Source organism: Stylophora pistillata, chromosome 9 (genome assembly GCF_964205215.1).
Source record: "Stylophora pistillata chromosome 9, jaStyPist1.2, whole genome shotgun sequence".
NCBI classification, from domain to species: Eukaryota; Metazoa; Cnidaria; class Anthozoa; order Scleractinia; family Pocilloporidae; genus Stylophora; species Stylophora pistillata.
The window spans coordinates 21,789,689-21,800,200 of record NC_142527.1 but is presented as its reverse complement, the minus strand read 5'-3'; the positions used below and the strand labels follow the sequence as shown (position 1 = coordinate 21,800,200).

The 10,512-nt window shown below is 37.7% G+C and overlaps 2 pseudogenes; both read right to left on the bottom strand.

The window, feature by feature from the left end:
• LOC148723796 (galanin receptor 2a-like) overlaps positions 1-701 on the bottom strand; it is a 1,161-nt pseudogene extending 460 nt beyond the window's left edge.
• A 3,410-nt stretch (positions 702-4,111) lies between these two features.
• Positions 4,112-5,275, bottom strand: LOC148723795 (adenosine receptor A2a-like; annotated as a pseudogene).
• Between the last annotated feature and the right edge of the window lie 5,237 nt (positions 5,276-10,512).

Genomic DNA, 10,512 nt, shown 5'->3' with positions numbered 1-10,512 from the left:
GAAACATGAAGATGACTGTACAGGGGTACAAACAGAGACACTGCCACTCCCATCATGGAGAGACTGGAAAATATCAAGGAATAAATCCAAACAGAAGCGAGAACTACGTTCATCTTCCTTTTGGTTACTCGAGCTTTGTAATGAAGAGGAGACGAAACTGCGAGCCAACGATCAAAAGACATTGCGGCTATGATACCTGATGACACGATATTGTCAAAATGGAAAAGAAATTTACTAAAAGTCGGACGCCAATGACGCTCTCTCGCGTCTGGCCTCTTAAAATAGAGATATTGTAGTAAAGGCTTGCATATCCAGGCGAAATACCCGCTAGGAGATCGCAGATACTCAGATTTACCACCAAGAGAGTTACAGGCGTATGCAAGAGTCTTTGATTCCTGTTGGGATCTCGGTAGACGGTAAAAAGCAACGTGACATTCGAAACAACCGTTGCTGTAGACAAAATAGTGTTTGCAACAGCTAAAATTACGCTTTCTCCAACGCCTCATCAGAGTTTTCCATTATAAAGAAATCACGTTGCTCTGTGTTCTCCTTCTTGAAACTGATGAATGAACAAGCACTCTGTACACACCCTAACGTGCCTTTTTCATAACCGAGAGAAAGAATTTCCAGATGTTTGATTTCCACAATTCTTCAAAAACAAAAGAGTTTGAATATGTAAAAATCACAGATATCTCTGCCATTTTGGTGAACTGTCTAAAGCAGTAATCATGCTCTTTATCCTTATATATCCACTGATTGCCAGCATTCTTAGAGACGGTAACAAATGATGAGGAACTACTGACAACTAGACATTTGATTCCTTAATCGAAACCGATGATTAGGTAGCATCAAAAGACTAGAAATAAAAGGCAATATAATCATGAAAACTACCTTGATTTAATGATCACATCAATTCCTTTTGTAGTCGATGGTGAATCGAAACGGAGAAAAACAACCCTATCTAAGTGGATTAACCATTTTTTAGAAATTTCTTGTTGAGTCGTGTACCTCACCGTGACTGTCTGTAAAAATTAGTTTCCAATCATGATCCACCATAAAAATATGACGTGCACAGATAACTTAAAAGACGTTCAATATCATAGAGCTTATTCTTCTGTACTTTGTAGTAATGAATGACCGCTCAACAGAAAAGATAGTCTTTCACGAGCAACGCTATTACGGTACGTTATGATTGCCGTGTATAAAAGCCTGGTTGATGTCAATTTATAATTATTTATATTGAATAAATCAAACGCAATAATCCAATTCTTGGTACGAGTGTTTTCCTGGTACTCTTTTTTTTTTCAGCAGGCCTTAATGAAGTCAAGCGAGAGTCATCGCAGTGACCTTCTATTGCGTGATGCCTCTCTTTCCGTCTCGTTTTCCGCATAAATTTTCTTTATAAAACTGTTCTTGGGATCTGGAGACGTGCTGCGAACCACCGATCAAAACACTTCGTTTTAGTAGTGTCCAGTGAACGATGTTTGTCGAGACGGCTTCAAAGATGAAAAAATTATGGAAGCCAACAAAGTTTTCTCGAGCTAAGATTGCGCACGCTAAAATTAACCTCTGGGATGGTATTGCAAGCGTTTGCTTATTCCCTAGATTTCTGTTATGAGCTTGATAGATTGTAATAAGCAACAGGGCATGAGAGTACAGCAGGCATGGCTTCAATAAATCCAGAGAAGTTTAAGGGAGAAAGTGATCGCGGTTACCTTGCTTTCTATGAGTAGGCCTTTACTCATTCTGCTCGAAAAAAAGGCTATTCTGCTCAAAAGAATTGCCTCCAAAAAAGGCTATTCTGCTCGAAATTATGCTCCAAAAGTACTATTATGCTCGAATTATGCTTCTGTAAAAATCGATATTCCTGGGTTCAAATTACTCAAACATGATAAATAAGACATTTTATTACACGACTCGGGAAGTCAGAGGGCCAATAACTAAAATCAACCAATCAAAATGCTCTATTGCCGGTCAATATTCTCTCAGTATTGGACCGGGCACTGTCCCGAATGGTCCCGAATGATACCGCACTTGTGTCCCTTTGAACTTAAGTCGTGTAATAAATCTCTTATTAACCAAGCTTGCTCGGGACCGTACTGGAAGAATATCGGCCCTCGGTCTTTTTTACGGTACGAACCGAGCTGCGCTCGGTCCGTACCGTAAAAACCTCGGGCCGACATTCTCCCAGTACGGCCATCGCGCTTGGTTATAAGATATATACATTGCCCTGCCAGGGTGAGGCTAACCCAACATATGCGTATTTATTATTTAACCCTTAAAACTAATATGGGTAATAACTTGTAAAAAGAGTCTGGGACAACCAGAAACGACACGGTTACACAAAACCTGCGGTTGTGGGTTTGGTTCCGCCATCTTGTTTTGCTCGGATGCTCATGCCCAGCTCCCTCTCAGACTCGTTCCCAGGCCCCAGAATATGCAAAAATGGCCAAAAATGGCCTATTCTGCTCGGATTATGTCCCAATCATATCTTCTGCTCCTGAGGCCCTATTATGCTCGAGATTCTGCCGGCAGAATGTGTAAAGGCCTATCTATGAGAGCTTGACCTACAGGAATTTCCTCCTAACTTGATCTTACTCTCCTTCCCACTAGTGATGAACTTTACTTTGTGAATGAGATGGAAATTACTGTCGTAATAGCTAAGTATCAGGGAAGTCACTTACAGCTTCTAGTCTGTCAGCAAGGACAGCGATAAGATATTATTTATTTCAACTGTAATTATTTTATCTCGCTTATCTTACGAGTTTTTGCCGATCCTCAGCTTTTTTGCGGCCCAACTGATGTAAAGGGGCTCACTGTAATGATAATGCAGGGTTCAAATGTTGTACATTTTAAGGACGTTAAGAAAAAAGATCTTTTTATTTCTTTTGACTTCGTTTCATTCAACATTTACTAAAAATGAAGGCATAGGATGAGACAGAAAACACTTAGGAATATCAAAATAAATATGAAAAGCTTTCAAAAGCTTTAAATCAGTGCCATTTTGATTCAATACTGAATCCCTAATCCATAATAGTTTCGTGCGCCAACAAACCAACCTTTCGTAAACAAATATTCTGCTGAAAGTTCTATGTATTTCAGATCATTTGTTATACTGTTAATGGCCAACTGCTCGATCTACATTACAGGGCTCGAAATTGCGCCTGTATCGGGGGCATTGGAAAATTGTGATTTTGCTTTTGCGACTAAAATTTCTCCATTGGTAGCGATTTTCCGACCGTTTTACAGCCTAGCTTATAAATAAATTATATTTAACAGCCTTGTGTCTTACTTGTTATTGGTTGCTGTAGTTTTATCCGAAAAATCCTGCGAAATTCAAGTTAAATGTTGCGTGCCTTTTATCGTCGATTTCTTGCTGAGAAACGTATCGCGGGCACACTTTTTCAGAAACGTGCGACGCTCATGAAATTTCTAGGAAATCTTCGCTTCTAATTTCCGATATTTTGTTTGGGTTGGTTACTTTTGCGACTACAATTTTCGAACTTGAGACTAAATTTTAGGAATTACTCGCAAATTGCGAGCCCTGCATTAATGTCTTTTTTCTGTAACAACGTGTTGTCGAACTGTGCTTATACACTAGTTTATTGCAATGACTGCCAAGTAACAGTTATCATCTATACCATAAATCAGTCCTACTTAGCTTAATTATGAATTAAAGGAAATTGCGCCTTGAATCCAGTAGAAGAACGGTTCCTTCCCAAAAACGTGTTCAAGAAAGGCCGTTATCAGAAACAAGGGGAAAATCCATACGAACTGAGTACCAATCTTAAGGGTACCATATGTTCGAATACCTATTAAAGATGAACATGGGTGCCTCCGGGCTCACTTTTGCAAATTAAAATAAATTTTTTTTAATTCCTTTTTCCCGAACCTTCGACCTAAATAACAGCTGAGCAAACTATCTTTGGACCCTTTGGCCAATGTCACCAAAGATATAGGAATTGATGTAAAGAACCCAACCTCTGAAAGTGAACCTGTATGAAAGATTGACTGAAAAACTCAAAACGTTCCTAGCTAAAGTTACTGAGATACCAGTAATTCCCCTATTGTTTTCTACTATTGAAAAATCCAGGGCTATGTGATCGCTGAAAGCAGTACACCGCACCTTTTATCTGTTTATCAGACAGACAACGCACTGTGACCGCCGGGAAAATCACCAAAGAAAGTTAAGGTAACTCGCCGTCGGTTCTTAATTAACTGACTTTAACCGCGCGTGTGTTTCCAATATTCCGTTTGGGTAAATCGATATCTATCTGCTTAAGTACAAAAGTCCATCTTCTACCGTGTACGGTCCTTCTAATTATTGTTCGACGTGATTTTGCACTACTATGGAGGCACTGTCCTCGGAAGTCGAACACAGCCACTAAAAATCTCCCTGAAAGCTCTTCTGTAGGTCCGAATTCTCCACGCGTAGATAAACGGGTTTAAACAGCAATTTACGAAAAGAAAATTATTTGAGAAACGCAGGAAAAAACGAAAACTTTTTCGATTGTTGGAATCTGGGAAAAAAACAAGTACGTTTTGAGCAATTAACTGTGGGCCTAAAGACAGGTAAAAGAAAACAAGAATCAAGAGAAATGCCGACACCATCTTGCGTTCTCTATGCCTTTGGGCCACGTCCATTTGCTGCCTTCCATCATCATCTGCTACATCTTGCACTTGATTATTGTGCAGACGAAGTGCTCGGAATGTTTTCCAATATAATACCGGCAAGATTATAAGAGGAACCGAGACGTGAAGGTGGCAATAGAGGAGAGTAAACAAAGATGATGGCACTCCCATCAATTACAGACAGGAGAATATCGAGGAATAAATCCAAATAAAAGCAAGAACTGACTTTATCTTCGTCTTGGTCACCCGGGCTCTGTAACGCAGAGGAGACGAAACTGCATAATAACGATCATAGGACATTGCAGCTATGGTGCCAGATGAGACGATATTTGTCAAGACAGCAGCAAAAACTATTAAACTTCGCAAGCCAACTAGGCTTTCTTGTGTCTGGCCTCTCAAAATAAAGATATTGTAACAAAGGCTTCCGTATCCGGAAACAAGACCGGCTAGAAGGTCGCAGACACTCATTTACCACGAAGTATGTTGCATGGTTTTGCCAAATCCTCTGATTCAAGTTTGTATTTCGACATACAGTGATCACTAAAAACACATTTGAGAGGAGAGCTGGTGTGGCGAACATGATGTTCAGGACAACCTGTGAGATGAGGAAATCTTCTTCCTCTGAACTCCGGAGATTAGACATTTGCGATTTTATACAGCGCTTGAATTTTCTTTCTAAACTTTCATGAAATTTCACGGAAACCGTTAAAAAAGAGTTCAATAACTTTTCAACCTTCCGTATAAAAGAGGTGACAAGCCTCTTTTACCTGTTGTAATTAAGATATTGGCGACACTCCATAGGCTTTTGACCAGCCAAGAAAAAATGAACGGTCAGAACATTTAAGATAGTTTTCACTAGCAGCTGGAGTATATGCATTGTCAAGACGACAAATGTGCATAATTTGAAGCTTACCATTAGGAAGGAAAATATCAAAAGGTTTTAAGGGGTTTGACAACCTTTATAATCCGATTATGACTGTTTAAGAGAACGCATAGCAAATAACTCTTATCACCATATTTAACAAGCAGCTATTCTTTAAGGAAGGGAGATATGAATTCTCTGACTAATTTCCTGAGAAAGCTCAAGTTATCGGCACTCGACTCTTAGTGTTTACATAGAAGTGAAGTTTATGTGGTGCATAATTTGAAGATTACTATTAGGAAGAGAGATATCAAAAGGTTTTAAGGGGTTTGACAACCTTTAGAATTCGATTATGACTGTTTAAGATAACGCATAACAAATAACTCTTATCACCATATTTAACCAGGAGATATTATTTAAACAAAAGAGATTCGAATTCCCTGACTAATTTCTTAAGAAAGCTCAAGTTATCGGGACTTGACTCCAAGTGCTTACATAGAAGTGAAATTTATCCTCAGAAACCCAGAATTGTTACGACCCACTAAGAATGGGAGAAGAAGGATAAATTAATGATCGTACTTTCGATTCATTTACACCGTGAGAAAAAAGAAACAGCAAGTTTCGTTGACAATGAGATTATGGTGAATGACACGCAACTGACAGCACCAACATTATGCAAAAGACACCACGTAATAAAGAAAAAGAAAGGCTGAAGAAAACTCGACATCCAGCGGCAAGTGCTACTGAGAATGATTGTTTTTCGATCTTTTACTCCCCTCGAAAGTGTTCGCAAGTTAATGTTATCGTATTGCATGACAACTTTGCGGATTTTGATTTGTGCGGATTATCGGCTCCATCCGCAAAGGTAAGCTCCCAGAGAGGAAAAAAAAAAAAACAAAACAAAATGAAACACAATAAAAAGCAAGTTCCCAACAGTTAAATAAGAACTCATCAAGCACGAGTCGAATATCATGAAATTCGTAGTCGAACGCCCTTGTAACTCAGGAAACAAATTAAAAAATAAATAAAGATAACGTTCCTTTCCTTGTCAATGCTATTCTGCCTCAAATATCGCAAAACATCGAAGTTTCTTGTTATAACTAACTGGTCTTTTGAATGACAAAAATAATTTTATGAAAAACTCACAGTTCTCCCATTCGCGGAGTGAAGATGTTAGCAGTTGGCCCTCTATCGCAGAAGGATTACCAACTACGCTTTCACGAGTTACAATAAAAGCAAAAAACACAATTCTTGTATCTCATAACTGTTAACGCTTTCACTCAAAGACCTCAAATCAGTTCTACTTAATGCTTGCCGCTCATGTTTCATAATTCATGTTCATTCTCTGGTTGAAGTGTTTCCTTCTTCTCATAGTTTGTGAAGTTTGATATTTCAAAACGTTTTAAGGACGCTTGAATTTGCTTCTTTCACTTCTCTGAAAATTGGCGGTAACTAGTTAAAAGAAAAACACTCATTCGGTAAGCAGCTTACTTCAGTTGCTATGGTAAAGATGTCGAGGAAATTACTTACTGGGTTGGAATGTTTGCAAAACTAAAAGTATGTCCGCAAATGATCATGAATTACACTTTTCATTTTAAAAAAGTAAAAAAAAAAGGTTTAAATGGCTTAAACAGTATTTCAGTCTTGTTCACAATTCTTTTTTTAACTTTTATATAAATGGTAAAAAGCGAGTTCTGATTTTAAAAACAAATTCTACGCCAAGACCTGAAAAATATGACTATTTCATGGGACATAGCGCTAAAGATAAATTTAACAGATACGTGGTCTATTAATGAAAAATTTTATCGTCTAAGCGACTAAATTTGTTACATTAGATATTAGATATGCCAGAGGTTCGTGGAACACGAAGACTCCGAGAGCGAAGACTCTAAATACCGTCGGAAAAACACAGCAGATTTTAAAGCTTTGTGTACAACCAAATTAAACAATGACAAGCGACCAACAACACGGTAAGAAATGTAGAGATAATAAAAACCAGTAAAAATATCGGAAAAATGTAAATAGAAAAGAAAACATCTTTTTAACTTAAGAAAGAAATGCTTTATCTAATAACGCTCTTTGGATATGGTAGATTAAAAATCAAAGTAAAGAAAAAAGAAAAGAAAAGAAAAGATAAGAATGCAAGAGAAGAGATTTGCACAGAAGAGAAGAGAAGAGAAGAGAAGAGAGGAGCCTAGGAAAATTAGAATAAAAGAGATGAGATGAGAACGAAAGAGAATAGAATAGAGTAAAACGGAATGGAGTAGAGGAGAGTAACTTAGAATAAAAAAGTATATAATATAATGGATTAGAATGGAATAGAACTGAGTAGACCAAAGAAGACTAGACAAGGATAGAATAGGATAGAATGAGTAGAATACGATAGAATAGAATAAAGCATTTTTTTGACTGGGTGGTGAGGGTAGGGTGTCATTTTGATAACGCACTATTTAAAAAAAATAGAGTTGGACAATTTTCAGTTAGTAAAGCTTTTTTTTCTAGCTTTTCACTAATAATATATTTGACTCTACCATTCCTACTGGAAAGCTCATAGGTTAATGGTTAAAATTCCATGACAGAAATGTTCTACCTTAACCCTTATTTAATCATTCATTTGATTTGCTATGAGGCGGGTCTCCTCACGACATTCGCTTTTTCTTGTTGATAGTAAATAGCTCACTCTCAGAAAGTTCTCTTTCTGTTCAACGTTTCTTTGAAGCGGTGGAAGATGTTAGCAAATCTCTACTTAGGAAAAAAAATTGATAAAAAAATAGAAAATTACTTTAAAGTGTTGGATGATTCTTAAACAGTTGCCAATGGCTTCTAGCGTTTTTCCTGATACAAAATTCTTACCGAGAGGATTTTCTTTTAAGAGAAGGTTTTCCAGCCAAAAAACATTGTTCTTAATGGTTCACTGTCACATTTAAATAGTATTGTAGGGATTGTCAACCATGAACTTATATCGTTGCTATTGCATGTATGTTTGTATGACTACGGAACTGATCACTACCTCCCAAAAAAATTCCAACCAAAAGGAGGCAGATCATTTGGCTCTCTCGGCTACAAAGCGCAGTAAAGGAGTTGAACTCGGGACAAACGAGAGCAAATAAAGCAAGTGGCGCGCAGGGTCAAGAGCTTTATTACCGCACTAACTCCAAATATCCGAGTAAATTCAATCATTCTAGCCCTGTGTGGTTAACCGAAATGTTTCCTTACTGCGATAGCGTTGTGTTTCCTTTACATGCTGGTAACGCAACGAAGGCCTGTTAATCTAATTTCTCTAGAAACAACCCAAGTTTAGGAGAAAAATCGTCCTGTTAATCTAATTTCCAGAGAAAATAGATTAACAGGCCTTCGTTGTGTTCTCTAAACATCTTATGAAGGGGATTACACCAATAAACTAATAAAAAGTGCTGTGTTAAGTATATACGTAATTCTCAACCTCGTTCTCATGGTCTTTTCCCTTTGAATTAGTGACTTAATGACCGCTCCACTTCCAAAGGGAAAAAGGAAGAAGTCCCTGGAAACGAGGTTGCGTAATTCTTCAAATTTTTAACTGTCAGTGTGGCTTGTACGGTCAATGCTGTTGACGTTGTGCTTTTTTATTACCATAGAAACGGTGTTTCTAGGGAGGCAAACACAGCCACTGAAAACCGCCTCAACTGCTCTTCTGTAGGTTGGAATTCTCCACGCGTAGATGAAATGATTAACTCGAACTGACTTTGAGGTCTCCGGAGTGAAAGTGTTAACTCTTATGAGATACAATTTTTGCTTTTATTATAACTCGTAAATTAATGTGTAGTTGGGAATCCTTCTGTGATAGAGGGCCAACTGGTAACATCTGCGAACGGGAGAACTGCATGATAACTTTTCATCGAATTCTTTTTGTCATTCAAAAGTCCAGTTAGTTATAACGGGAAAATTCGATAATTTGCGATAATGAAGCAGAATAGCATTAAAGGAACGTTATCTTTTATTTTTTAAAATTTAATTTGTCGACTGAGTTACCCAAAGGGCAAAAGCCCGAACGGATGACCACAAGATAAATCTGACAGGGGTGTTCGCATACGAATTTCATGATAATCGACTCGTGCTTGATGAGTTCTTACTTAACTGTTGGGAACTTGCTTTTTGTTGTGTTTCATTGTGTTATCGTTTTTCCTCTCTGGGAGCTTACCTTTGCGGATGGAGCCGATAATCCGCACAGATCAAAATCTGCAAAGTTGTCATGTAACACGATAACATTTCGTTGCGAACAATTTCGAGGGGAGTAAAAGATCGAACAACACTCTTTGTCAATTGCACTTGCCGCTAAATGTTGCGTTTTTTAGCTTTTATTTTTCTTTATTACACGGTGTCTTTTTGTATAATGTTGGTGCTGTTAGTTGCGTGTCATTTACCATAATCTTATTGTCAACAAAACTTGCTGTTTCTTTTTTCTCACGGTGTAAATGAATCGAAAGTACGATCATTTAATTGTCCATCCTCTTCCAATCTTAGTGGGTCGTAACAGTTCTGGTTTTCTGAGGATAGACTTCACTTCTATGTAAACACTTAGGGTCGAGTGCCGATAACTTGAGCTTTCTTAGGAAATTAGTCAGAGAATTCATATCTCCCTTTCTTAAACAATAGCTGTTTGTTAAATATGGTGATAAGAGTTATTTGCTATGCGTTGTCTTAAACAGTCATTATCGGATTATAAAGTTTGTCAAACCCCTTAAAACCTTTTGATATTTTCCTTCCTAATGGTAAGCTTCAAATTATGCACATTTGTCGTCTTGACAATGCATATACTCCAGCTGCTAGTGAAAACTATCATAAATGTTCTGACCGTTCATTTTTTCTTGGCTGGTCAAAAGCCGAAGGAGTGTCGCCAATATCTTAATTACAACAGGTAAAAGAGGCTTGTCACCTCTTTTATACGGAAGGTTGAAAAGTTATTGAACTCGTTTTTAACCGTTTCCGTGAAATTTCAAGAAAGTTTAGGAAGAAAATTCAAGCGCTGTATAAAATCGCAA